Raw genomic sequence first — 15,990 nt, forward strand, 5'->3', positions numbered from 1 at the left:
TGCGCTGGCGGCATTGCCCCTCAACGTGTGAGATAGGGCTTCATACGCACTACATGAACGACGTCAAGGCAGCGGGTACGCCGGCGTTGAGAAACGATTCCGTCGTCCACAACTTCGTAGGTTACGTTGCTAAGTTGGCGCAAAACTCTATAAGGACCAAAGTAGCATTTGAGCAGCTTTTCAGAGAGTCCTTGACGTCGAACAGAAGCCCATACCCAGACTCGTTCACCGGGTTTGAAAACGCCAGTCCTGTGACGGAGGTTGTAACAGTGCGTGTCATAGCACTGCTGCTGTCTTGTTCGTAAGCGCGCCAGTTGACGCGCCTCCCGCTCGTTCCGTAACCTCATTTAGCTGCATGTTGTCGTTGCTGGTGTCGTGAGGCAGCATTGCGTCCAACATAGTGGTCACGGGACGCCCGTAAAGGAGGAAGACCGCCGTCATCCGTGTCGTGTCTTGTTGATCCGTACTGTAAGTGAATGTCACGTATGGCAATACGGCGTCCCAGGACTCGTGCTCGGCATCGGTGTACATACTCAGCATATTAGCTATTGTTTTGTTGATCCGTTCAGTCAACCCGTTTGTCTGTGGGTGGTGCGCTGTTGAGCTCCGATGTGCAGCAACGCTGAGTTGCATCACTGCGTCGACAAGCCCAGCAGTAAACGCTTTGCTTCTGTCCGTAATAACAATGGCCGGGGCACCATGCCAGAGAACAATGTTGTCAATGAAAAACTTGGCAACCTCGAATGCAGTTCCATTTTGGAGGGCTTTTGTTTCGGCATACCGAGTGAGGTGGTCGGTGGCGACTATATTCCACTTATTTCCCGCGGACGACGTCGGAAATGGTCCCAACAGGCCCATCCCGACCTGTTCAAACCGTTTCTCGGGGATTTGGACAGGGTGCAGGAGGTCCGCTGGCCGGAGTGGTGGCGCTTTCCGTTGTAGACATTCACGGCACGTGCGCACGTAATGCCGCACGGCTGCAGAAAGTATTGGCCAGTAGTATGACTGCTGGATCCTAGTCAGGCTACTGGTGAAGCCGAGGTGACCCGGCGTCGGCTCATCGGGGCAAGCCTGCAGAACCTCGTTACGAAGTATTGCTGGAACAACAAGCAGGTAGCTTCGGCCACGCTGAGAAAAGTTCGCTTTATAGCGGACACCACGGCGGAGACTGAAGGATGACAGCGCTCTTGAAAACACCCGCGGCACAGTGGGCGAACGTCCCTCCAAGACATCAATCAGCGGCCGTAGCTCGGAGTCCCCCGTTGCTGTTTTGACACGGAGGACGTGTCCAGCACGCCAAGAAAAACGTCGTCATCGGTGCAGTCATTCGCCGACGCAGGGACAGCTGGTGCACGGGAGAGACAATTCGGCGTCGGCATGCTCTTGGCCGGACTTGTAAACGACTTTGGCGTCAAATTCTTAAAGCCGAAGGCTCCACCGAGCCAATCGTCCAGAGAGGTCTTTTAGGCTCATCAACCAGCAGAGCGAGTGATGGTCAGTGACCACTGTAAATGGACGGCCATACAGGTGTGGTCGAAATTTTAGTACTGCCCAAACGACGGTGAGGCACTATTTTTCGGTGGCCGAGTAATTGGCTTCCGAAGAGGACAACGTTCGGCTGGCATAAGCTATCATCCTTTCGGCGCCGGCTTGCCATTGCAGAAGAACTGTACCGAGTCCAACGTTACTGGCGTCGATGTGTAGTATGCTGGTGGCGTTCTCGTCGAAATGGGCCAAGACCGGAGGTGTTTGAAACCGTTGGCGCATCTCGTCAAACGCCCTCTGTTGCTCGTCATTCCAAAGGAACACGATATCATCCCTTGTAAGGTTGGTCAGCGGAGCTGCAATGCGGGCGAAGTCCTGTATAAATCGTCGGTAATAGGAGCATAGCCCCAAAAAGCGCCTCACGGCTTTTTTGTTGGTTGGCATGGGGGACTGGGATACCGCTTCAGTCTTAGCAGGATCAGGTCGAACTCCAGCACTGCTAACCACATGGCCGAGGAACAGAAGTTCCTCGTACCCAAAATGACACTTTTCAGCCTTTAGTGTAAGTCCGACGGATCGTATTGCCTCGAGGACGGACGTGAGACGTTCGAGGTGTTCTTCAAACGTGGTGGAAAACACGATCACGTCGTCCAGATACACCAAGCAAGTTTACCACTTCAGGCCCGACAGTACGGTGTCCATCAGTCTTTCAAAAGTGGCTCGAGCGGAACACAACCCGAACGGCAACATTTTAAATTCGTACAGTTCATCAGGCGTAACAAAAGCGGTTTCTCGCGGTCCCGTTCATCGACCTCAATCTGCCAATACCCGCTTTTTAAGTCCATAGACGAAAAATAGCAGGCGTGTCGTAGTCTGTCGAGGGAAGTCGTCAATGCGAGGCAAAGGGTAGACATCTATTTTGGTGACCTGGTTGAGTTTGCGGTAGTCCACACAAAACCGCAATGTCCCATCTTTCTTTTTCACTAAAACTGCGGGCGACACCCAAGGACTATTCGACGGTGCGATGACGTCGTCTTCCAGCATTTGCTGTACTTGCCTCCGTATTGCAACGCGCTCCTTGGGGGCCACACGGTACGGGTTCTGACGAATGGACCTCGTTGTTTCTTCGGTAATTATTCTGTACTTTGTCAGATGCGTCTGACGGACACCTGCCGTGGACAAAAACAGTCCGCATATTGGTCCAGTAGGTCCAAGAGCGCTCGGCGTTTTTCGGACGAGAGGTAGGTGCTGACATCTATTGCGAGTTTGGCGCTCGCTGGTGCGCTGGCACCAGTTTGGAGCACGTAACAGCCCTCTGTGTCGTCGACAGCTTCGAAGAAGGCTACAGTAGTCCCTTTCAGGATGTGCTGGCGTTCATAGGCGAAATTGGTGAGCAGCAGATTTCCGCGGCCACAGGACAGGTGCACCAGGCTTCTCGCGATGGCAAAGCCATGGTCGATGAAGAGTGATGTGTGCAGCTCAGCAACGCCATCGGCAGTGCAAGGATCGTCGCATGCTACTGCGACGAACGCGCATGATCGTGGCGGCACACTTACGTCGTCAGCAGCGATACGCAGCGGCAGACGTCGGTGCTCGGTAGGCTGTACTGGAGGCAGGTTCGTCGAAAGGCTCACCCTGCCCTCACCGATGTCTATAACGACGTCGTATTCGCGCAAGAAATGCATGCCGAAGATTACGTCTTTGCAGCACCGAGGTAGAATGACGAAAGTGCCAACAAAGTCGGAGCCTCCTAGACGAATCCTAGCCATGCATTTCCCGACTGGTGTCATGAGGTGGCCTCCAGCGGACCGAAACTGAGGCTCGTCCCACGCAGTCTTTACCTTGCGCAAGTGCTCGGCAAATTGCTGGCTCACGATTGAGTAATCTGCTCCGGTGTCCAGCAAAGCGGTCACCTCATGCCCGTCGATAGAAACCCTGAGCTCAGCACTAGCGCCTTCGTCGGCGTTAAGGGTCGTCGTCGTTGTGTGCTTACACTGCGGCAATACTGTATGGGCGCTTTGTTCCCGTCGAGTAGTAGCGCACATTTGTTGGTTGACGTCGGCAGCGGTGGAAGGTCTTCCGAGCTTCTGTAATCAGCAACCTTGCCTCCCCAGGTCGCTTCGTCTAGTTTACCCACCGGGGGCTGAAAAAACGGACGTCGGGGCCGTCTCGAGGGGCGCGACGGGTCGGCGGGAGGTACGGTGCTGGAGACGGTGAGCGGGATCGACGAGTAGGCGACGTGGTATTGCGTGCAGTGAGGTATTCGGCGATTTCGGTCGGCCGCTGGCCAAGACGGGCAGGAGGAGCAGCCGAAGAGAAGCCACGTAGTCCGATCTCGCGGTAGGGGCACCGTCTGTAGACGTGGACAGGCTCACCGCAGTGATAGCACAGGGGTTGCCAGTCAGCTGTGCGCCACAAATCCGTTTTGTGAATCCGGGTCGGTGGGACTTTCGCTGTGCGAAGTGGGCCACGACTGCACAGGTGGGTGTGGCTGACGGAAAGGGACAGTCGGCAGGTTTGGTGGCTGCTGACGCATGGCTGCTGCGTAGCTTGCTGGGCTCTCTTGCACGGGTTGGTCGAGAGGTGAGAATGCTTGACGCAACTGTTCGTGCAAATCCGGGCCACGGAGGGTGTCGGCTGTGGAGTCGAAATTCCAAGCTTGCCTAGCTCTTCGCGCAGGACCGACCTGATCAGTTCCCGCAAAGAGCTGTCATCGCTCGTCAGGCTGGCAGTGGTTCCGGGAGCGTTGGCGGACCTCCGAGAATACTGACGACATCACTCTTGCACAGCCCGTTGGATAGCCGTGGCCTCCCTGATGAACTCTTGCAGTGTGCGTGGCGGGTTTCGGACAAGGCCGGCAAAAAGCTGCTCCTTGACGCCGTGCATAAGGTAGCGAAGTTTCTTCGCGCCCGACATGGCAGGATCAGCGCGGCGAAAAAGGCGTGCCATGTTCTCGGCAAACATGGGGACACTTTCGTTGGGTTTCTGGATTCTCGACTCCAGCAACCACAGCGCGTGCTCAGGACGATCTGGGTCGGAAAAGGCTTCCTGAAGCTCCTGGCGGAAGTCGGTCCACGTCGTGAATGTAGCCTCATGGTTCTCGTACCAAATACGAGCGCCGTCTTCCAACGAGTAGCATACCTGCCGCAGTTTGAGCGCATCATCCCAGCAATTAAAAGTGTCAACACGCTCGAAGTGAGCAACCCAGTCTTCCACGACCTCGAAAGCATACCCGTGGAATTTATTTGGTTCGCGAGGCTGGTGAATTACCACCTGTGGAGCGGACATAATGGGAGCTTGCGGGGCCTCACGGGTGCGGTCGTTTGAAAGGCCGGTAATTCAGGAGAGAGACCGGGCTTGCGCCGACTGCTCCGATGAACCGGCGTGTTATGAGACGCGGCGTTTCTGGGCTGGCGCCGGACAGTGATCCAGGCATCCGAAAACGCGGCTCCTCCACGAATGTTGCGTCTTAGTAGAAGGAGGTGTAGACAGCAGGATGGAGATGTACCTATTTATTAGGCGTAACGCTACACCGAAGAGTAGAGGCAGCACAGCGAGGCTCATTGAAGATGGTCGAATCAGTCTGGCCCGCGAGCGGAGGACCCACACATTTACGTCGTCGTCTTCAAACATGTGGCTGGCCAAGAAGCACGAAACGTAGCGCTAACTGGGGATTGAACTCTGCACGGCGATCAAACACACAGTAACCAGGGGCGATCGCACACATCGCGAGCAGGGCATCGCAGCTTGACAAATATCCACGGGACAATATGATGCCCCAGAAGGGTGCGCTGTGCCGACATTTTGCTCTGTGGTTTCATTAAAACTAAGTTGTTAGTAAGCGCTGCTCCTGTGTAGTTCCTCTCTTTGTCCCGCGTTGTATTTGCGGACTATACCTAGGACCGCACAATCTCGGTCCGCGTCCGAGCGCATAGCATTTACAATGGCAAAAAATCCCACAGGCGCAGGCAGGATTCGAGCTGTGTCTGCTGGACCAGACATAGCTAGTGTCAGTCGTCAAATCCATTCAGCTACGACCGTGAGTTAGTATACCCGAGAGTCAAACGGCTTACTCCCTCGCGTGTAACGGTGCGGAGCACTTTAGGACCTCCCAATGTCCGTCCGTGTCCATCCGCGCGCACACCACGATGAAGCGAAAATCCAGCGAAATTTTATTTGAGCGGGGAGTTGCAGTGTAATTTAGGGAATAATCAAGGTGTAACTCACGGCTCAAATCGAATGACGGTCGAGGCGCAAATCCAATAGCACTGGGGGCGCAAGTTGGATGTCAGTTTGAGTCCCGTACACCCCTGGCTCACCATCATCATCCACGGAGCCGAGATACCGCCGTTTTTTTTCTGCGCTTTTAGTCACCGTGTAGCCTTAGGCTCAGGTGCGGAACAATACCGATTACGGTCCTGTTGTCGATCGATTCGGGGCCGGTTAAACACACTCATAAATAAATAAATAAATATATATATATAATTATATATATATATATATATATATATATATATATATATATATATATATATATATCAAAAAGTAGAGTCCGACGCAAGTCTCAAAAAACAAAAACAAACATGTTTACTAACGTTTCGACTGGTGGTCCAGTCTTTTACTATAACGAAATAGCACGTGCTAATGCTATTTTCTAACAAAAGAATTTACTAGAACTTCCATTGAAGCGAAGACTGGACCACCAGTCGAAACGTGAGTAAACATGTTTGTTTTTGTTTTTTGAGACTTGCGTCGGACTCTACTTTTTGATATTTTTTCTGGACCATTGGAAACTTCTTTTGTTCGACCGCATATATATATATATATATATATATATATATACAGAAAGAAATGCGGGCAGTCTACAACGCCAAAGAAGGCATAGGGGAATGGTTGGACTATATTTTTTTACCGTTAGTGAAATTATATATGTATTTTTTTTCATATTAATTGAAGCGAGAAAGAACGAAAGGAAGAAAAACACGCACCCAGAGTGGGGACCGAACCCACGCCTTTCGATTAGATCTCGAATGCCTTACCAATTCGGCTATCTGGGCGACTGTGTTCTGCTTCACTTTCTGGGGTATTTATATTTACTACAAGTGTATCTGACGCTTGAGGGTGGTAGCCAGCGCCACTCAGACTACACGGGGAGAAGGGGACCTTCTTTTCACCCCCCGGGGCGTGACGCGAACGTCTACAGCCTGTCATAAGCGGGTAACTGGCGGGAAACCCTCTTATGCTACCTTGGCATCAAGGCTGCCACAAACGAGACCCTCGCTAAGCTTTCGCAGGATAATATGGTTAGGAAATGAGGGGCTCGTTAGGAAATACAGAAAGAAATGCGGGCAGTCTACAACGCCAAAGAAGGCATAGGGGAATGGTTGGACTATATTTTTTTACCGTTAGTGAAATTATATATATATATATATTTTTTCATATTAATGGAAGCGAGAACTAAAGAAAGGAAGAAAAACACGCGCCCAGAGTGGGGACCGAACCCACGCCTTTCGATTAGATCTCGAATGCCTTACCAATTCGGCTATCTGGGCGACTGTGTTCTGCTTCACTTTCTGGGGTATTTATATTTACTACAACTGTATCTGACGCTTGAGGGTGGTAGCCAGCGCCACTCAGACTACACGGGGAGAAGGGGACCTTCTTTTCAACCCCCGGGGCATGACACGAACGTCTACAGCCTGTCATAAGCAGGTAACTGGCGGGAAACCCTCTTATGCTACCTTGGCATCAAGGCTGCCACAACCGAGACCCTCGCTAAGCTTTCGCGGGATAATATGGTTAGGATATGAGGGGCTCATTAGGAAATACAGAAAGAAATGCGGGCAGTCTACAACGCCAAAGAAGGCATAGGGGAATGGTTGGACTATATTTTTTTACCGTTAGTGAAATTATATATATATATTTTTTCATAATAATTGAAGCGAGAAAGAAAGAAAGGAAGAAAAACACGCGCCCAGAGTGGGGCGCGTACCCTTCTCGGTAAAAAAAAAATGGTAAGGCATTCGAGATCTAATCGAAAGGCGTGGGTTCGGTCCCCCCTCTGGGCGCGTGTTTTTCTTCCTTTCTTTCTTTCTCGCTTCAATTAATATAAAAAAAAAATATATAATTTCACTAACGGTAAAAAAATATAGTCCAACCATTCCCCTATGCCTTCTTTGGCGTTGTAGACTGCCCGCATTTCTTTCTGTATTTCCTAACGAGCCCCTCATTTCCTAACCATATCATCCTGCGAAAGCTTAGCGAGGGTCTCGGTTGTGGCAGCCTTGATGCCAAGGTAGCATAAGAGGATTTCCCGCCAGTTACCCGCTTATGACAGGCTGTAGACGTTCGCGTCACGCCCCGGGGGTTGAAAAGAAGGTCCCCTTCTCCCCGTGTAGTCTGAGTGGCGCTGGCTACCACCCTCAAGCGTCAGATACAGTTGTAGTAAATATAAATACCCCAGAAAGTGAAGCAGAACACAGTCGCCCAGATAGCCGAATTGGTAAGGCATTCGAGATCTAATCGAAAGGCGTGGGTTCGGTCCCCACTCTGGGCGCGTGTTTTTCTTCCTTTCTTTCTTTCTCGCTTCAATTAATATGAAAAAAAATATATATAATTTCACTAACGGTAAAAAAATATAGTCCAACCATTCCCCTATGCCTTCTTTGGCGTTGTAGACTGCCCGCATTTCTTTCTGTATTTCCTAACGAGCCTCTCATTTCCTAACCATATTATCCTGCGAAAGCTTAGCGAGGGTCTCGGTTGTGGCAGCCTTGATGCCAAGGTAGTATAAGAGTGTTTCCCGCCAGTTACCCGCTTATGACAGGCTGTAGACGTTCGCGTCACGCCCCGGGGGTTGAAAAGAAGGTTCCCTTCTCCCCGTGTAGTCTGAGTGGCGCTGGCTACCACCCTCAAGCGTCAGATACAGTTGTAGTAAATATAAATACCCCAGAAAGTGAAGCAGGACACAGTCGCCCAGATAGCCGAATTGGTAAGGCATTCGAGATCTAATCGGAAGGCGTGGGTTCGGTCCCCACTCTAGGCGCGTGTTTTTCTTCCTTTCTTTCTTTCTCGCTTCAATTAATATGAAAAAAAAATATATAATTTCACTAACGGTAAAAAAATATAGTCCAACCATTCCCCTATGCCTTCTTTGGCGTTGTAGACTGCCCGCATTTCTTTCTGTATTTCCTAACGAGCCCCTCATTTCCTAACTATATATATATATATATATATATATATTGGCGCGAAGACTACGGGACATTCCCTGACAGTGCCATTGCCGTGCATTATCGTGGATAATCATCACTGCCGTGCTTTTGACACACCTCATCTATCATCATCAGATGGACCTTGTGAAGAAGTTCAGCTGGCTTGGCAGTGATGATGATCCACGATAATGTACGGCAATGGCGCTGTCAGGGAATGTCCCGTAGTCTTCGAAAGAGCGTCGCATTATCGATGTCCAGGTGGATGAGATGCTCCAACGCGATGTTATTCGTCCCTCAAACAGTCCCTGGGCGTCACCAGTTGTTCTACGAAGAAGGATGGATCTATATGCTTTTGCGTCGACTATCGCCGCCTCAACAAGTTCACCAGGAAGGACGTCTACCCTCTACCGCGTATTGACGACGCACTTGACTGCCTACAGGGAGCTGAGTAGTTCTCGTCGCTCAATTTGCGTTCGGGATATTGGCAGGTGCCTATGGCAGAGGCTGATCGCGCGAACACAGCATGTATAACACCCGACGGGCTCTACGAGTTTAACGTCATGCCGTTCGGCCTTTGTAATTGACCTGCCACTTTCGAGCGTATGATGAGCAACATTTTGCGCGGACTAAAATGAAAGATATGTCTCTGCTATTTGGACGACGTCGTAATTTTTTCCCCAGATTTCGACACCCATTTACGGCGCCTGGAGAAAGTTCTGACCTGTCTTGCCGGCGCAAAGCTGCAACTAAACCTCAAGAAATGCCACTTTGCTGCGCGGCAGTTAACCATACTGCGTCACGTTGTCTCGAAGGACGGTGTTCTGCCCGACGCGTCTAAGGTCAAGGCTGTTGCTGAGTTCCACAAGCCGACCTCTATGAAGGCACTGCGAAGCTTCCTAGGCCTTTGCTTCTACTTTCAACGATTCGTCCGCAACTTTGCCACCGTTGTTGCGCCATTGACGCAGCTACTCAGTAATGCTTCCACCGATCTCTCTGCGTGGACCCCTGAATGTGAAAAGGCATTCGTGACGTTGCGGCGACTTCTTACGTCACCTCCTATTCTCCGACATTTTGACCCTGACGCGCCTACGGAGGTCCACACTGATGCCAGCGGGGTCGGCCTTGGCACTGTACTGGCCCAGCGAAAGTCAGGCTTTGATGAATACGTCGTTGCCTACGCCAGCCGCACCCTTACCCGCGCCGAATCCAACTATTCCGTGACGGAGAAATTGTGCTTGGCCATTGTTTGGGCGCTGGAGAAGTTCCAGGCCCTATTTGTACGGTCGCCCTTTTGACGTGGTCACAGACCACCACGCACTTTGTTGGCTGTCCACGCTAAAAGATCCGTCAGGGCGGCTCGCACGGTGGGCTTTGCGGCTCCAGGAGTACGACATAAGGGTTGTATATCGATCCGGCCGCAAACACTCCGATGCGGATGCCCTCTCCCGTTCTCCAATGTCAGTGTCCCACGACTCCGCGTGCCTCCGTGCTGACGACGCAGACATGTCACCACTTTCTCTCCCCGACATCCGACCACAGCAGCGAGAAGACCCCTGGGTCGTTTCCCTCATCTCTTTGCTTTCTGGCACGTCACCCGCTCACGGATCGCGGGCTCTGCGCAGGCAAGCTTCGCACTTCACGACTCGCGACGAGTTGCTGTATCGCCGCAACTACGACAACGAAGGACGGAAGTGGCTGCTTGTCATTCCTCGTCATCTGCGCATCGACATTTGTGACACTCTTCATGCCGATCCCGCCTGTGGCCATGCAGGGGTGCTCAAAACATACGAGCGTATCCGCCTGCGCTATTATTGGCGAGGCATGTATAACTTTGTGCGCAAGAACATCCGATCATGTGTGACCTGCCAACGCCGCAAGTCACCGCCATCACGTTCTATTGGTCCGCTGCAGCCCCTTCCTTGCCCAGATAAACCATTTGACCGCGTCGGCATTGACCTGTACAGGCCCTTGCCCTACACAGCCGCCGGGAATCGATGGGTCATTGTTGCGGTCGACCATCTCACGCGCTACGCTGAAACCGCTGCACTGCCTACCGCCAGAGCAAGAGACGTCGCCTCCTTTCTATTACGTGTCTTCATATTGCGCTACGGAGCGCCTCGAGAACTCCGAAGTGACCGAGGACGCGTCTTCTTATCCGATGTTGTCGCGAAGCTCCTCACTGAGTGCCGTATTATCCACCGCACAACAACTGCGTACCACCCGCAGACTAATGGCCTCACTGAGCGTTTTAAAAGAACTCTTGGAGACATGCTGTTCATGTACGTCTCCTCCGACCACGATGACTGGGAACTTGTGCTCCCCTATGTGACGTACGCATACAATACGGCCATACAGGCTACAACAGGCTTCTCCCCCTTCTACGTACTCTACGGACGAGTACCATCATGCACTTCCGACACCGCGCTTCCGTATCGTCCGGATGTCTCGGAGTGCACCCCAGCATCAGAAGCCGCCAAACACGCGGAAGAGTGCCGACAACTCTCTAAAACCTTCACAGCTGATGACCAGTGCCGGCAAAAATCTCGCCACGACGACACAGCTGTGGCACCGACTTACCCGCCGGGGTCATTGGTTTTGCTATGGAATCCTTCGACCACCCCCGGATTGTCTACCAAGTTTCTCGCCAAACATCATGGCCCCTACCGCGTCTTGGAGCGTACGTCACCAGTAAACTACATCGTTGAGCCTATGGCCCCCTCTACGGACCTTTGCCACCGTGTGTGGGAGACTGTCCACGTGCAGCGCTTAAAACCCTATCACGAGCCTCTGGTTTCGTCTGCTCCGTAATTCTCCGCAAGCATGGCGTCTTCTTCCACGGGGGGAATTCTAGCGAAGACTACGGGACATTCCCTGACAGCGCCATTGCCGTGCAGTATCGTGGATCATCATCACTGCCGTGCTTTTGACACACCTCATCTATCATCATCAGACGGAGCTTGTGAAGGAGAGGTTCAGCTGGCTCGGCATCACCCCTTGTCTTCTGACTGCTTCGTCGGTGTTTGTTCCTGAGCACCAATAAACCCCTTAACAATATATATATATATATATATATATATATATATATATATATATATATATATATATATATATATATATATATAGTGAACATCCTCGGCGTTGCATTAATGTGATACGCTGTCACAAATTATAGCTTTCATAGATTTTGAGAAAGCATTTGACTCGGTCGAAAGCTCAGCAGTCATTCAGGCATTACGGAACCAGGGTGTAGATGAGCATTATGTAAGAACGCTAGAGGATATCTACAATGGGTTAACAGCTACCATCATCCTCCATAAGGAGAGCAGTAAAAATTACTCCCACCTCCCCTCCCGGGAACCCCTGTGTAGATGCGACGCATAGGGGGTTCCGTTGTTGTTCCGTTAGGTTGATTCTCCCATCGCGTGAAACGTGCCGTGAACCCCCTACCGCGGCTTTGACGCAACGTGGCGCGGCTATGACGCAACACAATCCAACACAATCCACTTTAATCCAATCCAATCCAAATCCAACACAATCCAAATCCAAGCCACGCCAAGCCAATCCAATCGAATCCAATGCCCCTCGCGAGAGAGTGTTTGCTATCGGAGAGGAGAGGGGGTCAGCGGCGGAGAGCGCAGCTCGCGCGGTGAGGAGAATGGGGGAGGTGTGGACGGACAACGACAATGCCGTAGGGGGGGACAAGGCGAGTGAATGAGATGCTGTCGCATCTAAAATACGTATAAGTAAGGGTGTCAGACAAGGAGACACAATCTCCCCAATGTTTTTTGCAACATGTTTAGAAGTATTCAGAACATTGGATTGGGAACAGGTGGGAGTAACGGTTAATGGAGAATACCTGAGTAACCTCAGATAATCTGATGACGTTGCCCTGTTAAGTAACTGGGGGGAGAAATTGCAAAGCGTGCTTACGTACTGAACAGACAGAGTAGAACCATGGGCCTGAAAACAATATGCAGAAAACTAAAGTAACGATCAATTACCTCGGGACAGCACAGCGGTTTGAGATAGGTGGCGAGGCCGTGGAAGTAGTAAGTGAATATATCCACTTTGGCCAAATTGTGACACCGGATCCCGACCATGAGACAGAGATAAGTCGAAGGATAAGATTAGGGTGGAGTGCATTCCGCAGGCATTCTCAGATAATAATTGGCAGCCTACCATTGTCCCTTAAGGAGAAAGTGTATGACAGTTGCATCTTACCGGTATTCACTTACGGGGCAGAAACTTAGAGGCTCACTAAGAAGGTTCAACTTGAATTGAGGACGACTCTGCGCGCAATTGAACGGAAGATGATTGGTGTAACATTAAGGGACAAGAAGATAGCGGAGTGGGTCTGGGAACAAACGCGTGTTAAGGACATATTTGTAAAAATTAAGAAGAAGAAAGGGACGTGGTCAGGGCATGTAATCAGAATGCAAGGTAACCGTTGGTCATTGAGGGTAACAGAGTTGATGTGGCAAAAAGTTAGAAGGGCAGATGAGATCAAGAAGTTTGCGAGGATAAATTGGTCGCAGTTAGCACAGGACTGGGGTGATTGGAGAATAATGTGAGAGGCATTTTCCGTGCAGTGGGCCTGGCTGGCGGTGATGATGATGATGATCATGCTGTGAACTGATATAACCACTATCACGGCCAGTGTAAGCACCGAGGGTTGCGCTTCCCTATTGTACTCCAGCCCTATCACCATTAGCATCTATGAATCATCACCAGCATCATCGCTGGACTCGCGCTCCCCGGAACGTTCGGTCTGAGCAGGATAAACATCGTCTGACACCTCGTCCCTCGCTATATATATATATATATATATATATATATATATATATATATATATATATATATATATATATATATGTATATATATATATATATATATATATATATATATATATTTATATATATATATATATATATATATATAAGGTTAGTAGAGACAGAGACAAACGAGAAAGACGTAGAAAATAAAAAATAAAAATAAGTTTACCGACGTTTCAGGGAGAGGACTCCCTTTCTTCAGAGTACCCTGAAGAAAGGGAGTCCTCTCCCTGAAACGTCAGGAAGCTTATTTTTATTTTGTATTTTCTACGTCTTTCTCGTTTGTCTCTGTCTCTACTAACCTTATTTTTTTCGCGCTCTGTGTGAGTTTTTATCTTTTCAGTCTATATATATATATATATATACACAGAAAGAAAAGCCGGCAGTCTACAACGCCAAAGAAAGCATAGGGGAATGGTTGGACTATATTTTTTACCGTTAGTGAAATTATATATATATTTTCTTCATAATAATTGAAGCGAGAAAGAAAGAAAGAAAGAAAAACACGCGCCCAGAGTAGGGACCGAACCCACTCTGGGCGCGTGTTTTTCTTTCTTTCTTTTTTTCTCGCTTCAATTATTACAAAAAAAATATATAATTTCCCTAACAATAAAAAAATATAGTCCAACCATTCCCCTATGCTTTCTTTGGCGTTGTAGACTGCCCGCATTTCTTTCTGTATTTCCTAACGAGCCCCTCATTTCCTAATCATATTATCCCCTATATATATATAGATATATATATATATATATATATATATATATATATATATATATATATATATATATATATATATATATATATTTATATATGTGTAAGTGTAAGTGTGTGTGTGTGCGTGTGTGTGTGTGTGTGTGTGTGTGTGTCAGCGTGCGCGTGTCTGGAAACAAAAAGCTCACAAAAAGCCCGAGAAAGTATGATAAGTTAAGACACTGACAGAGGAGAGCGTCAAAAATGGAAGATTGCAGATGTTTCAGGAAGAGGGCTTCTTTTCTTTTATATCAGCAAGTCCTCTTCGTGAACAGTCAGTAAACATTTATGTTAAATTTTTTCCCCATGTGTCTTTTTCTGTTGTTACCATATATGAACGGTAATTATATCCGCAAGGGTGCGCGCCTAATACTCGGAAGCCACCATGACCACTAGGCGGAGCCGGGGTCCTGAGTAGAGGAAGAAGACGCTCTGCCTGCTTGCTCGCTACCTTGTGTGGTGGGCTCTTTACTGATTAAAACTAGTGTTCTGTTTTGCAACTACCTGTCCCTCACGTGACAGTTTGGTGGAGTGTGCTGGGTATCCAAGCCATGTACTTCGGTTCCGAAGACGTGCCTACTTCAAGCCCTAGCGCAGTCGAGACAACCGCAGTTCACAAAGTGAGCCGACGCCTGCGAGGCTTGCAACCGGAGTTTGGGCGTCTGGCCACACCTTTCAGTTCAGCTATGACATCTACCATGAGCCAAACTATCCGGATGGCAGAAGTGGCTCAACCGCTTGTCCTGCATACGCCGCGCACCCCGAAAGCATTCAACGGGGATAGCTTTGAGGACGTCGACGATTGGCTTAACAGCTTTGAACGGGTGGCCTGATTCAATAAATGGGATGATCGTCGAAAATTCAGTGATGTTTATTCCTCTCTGGAGAATGCCGCTTAGACCTGGTTCAGAAACCACGAGTTCACCATGGATACTTGGCAAGAATTTCGGCGTCAGCTCTCTGCTACCTACCGTAGCGGCGAACGAAAGGAGCGGGCTGAGATCGCCCTTCAGTCACGTGTCCAGGGTCCAAACGACACTATGGCCATGTTGCAGAAGATATGTTCCGACTATTTTGAAGGGCTGACTGACCCCGAAATGCCCGAGAAAAAAAGAGTGCGGCTTTTAAGGAGAGGAGTAAAGGGGAAGCTGTTCACGAGCCTTGTTCGGAATTCACCGGGTAGCGTTGCTGATTTTATCAAAGAAGCAGCAGCAATGGAACGCGCGCTGCAGCAACGTGGGATGCAGTACAGCCGTCAGTCTTCTCCCCAGATCTCAAACTGTCATGCCATAGCCCCGGGGAGCCCAGATGACTTTTCTCTACGACAGCTTATAACAGCCATTGTTCGAGAGGAAATTGAGCTTACGAAAGCGAACCTCGTTGGTCGTCAGCCAAACGTGGCCTCCCTTTCTCGACGTAGTGCCGAGGAGATACGGCAGATATTCCAGCCCACACCGCCGCCGCACAGCACCTCTGGTGCAACTTACGACGTTGCTGCACCCCTTGTCATGGCGTACGAAGACGCCCTGCGAAGAGATTCTCCCTATGGACCTCAATATTATCAGCGTCCAACTGCGCCCCGGCAGCAGCGGTTCACCATCTGCGCTGCGGGGATTGATCCATGCCAGCCTGCTAGAAAAGCGGTGATATGACGCACGCCGGACAACAGACCCCCTTTTTAGAGGCGACTGCATCTCATTCACTCGCCTTG

Source organism: Haemaphysalis longicornis, unplaced genomic scaffold, assembly GCF_048455015.1.
Source record: "Haemaphysalis longicornis isolate Haplotype H1 unplaced genomic scaffold, Haemaphysalis longicornis Haplotype H1 scaffold_37, whole genome shotgun sequence".
Classification (NCBI taxonomy): domain Eukaryota; kingdom Metazoa; phylum Arthropoda; class Arachnida; order Ixodida; family Ixodidae; genus Haemaphysalis; species Haemaphysalis longicornis.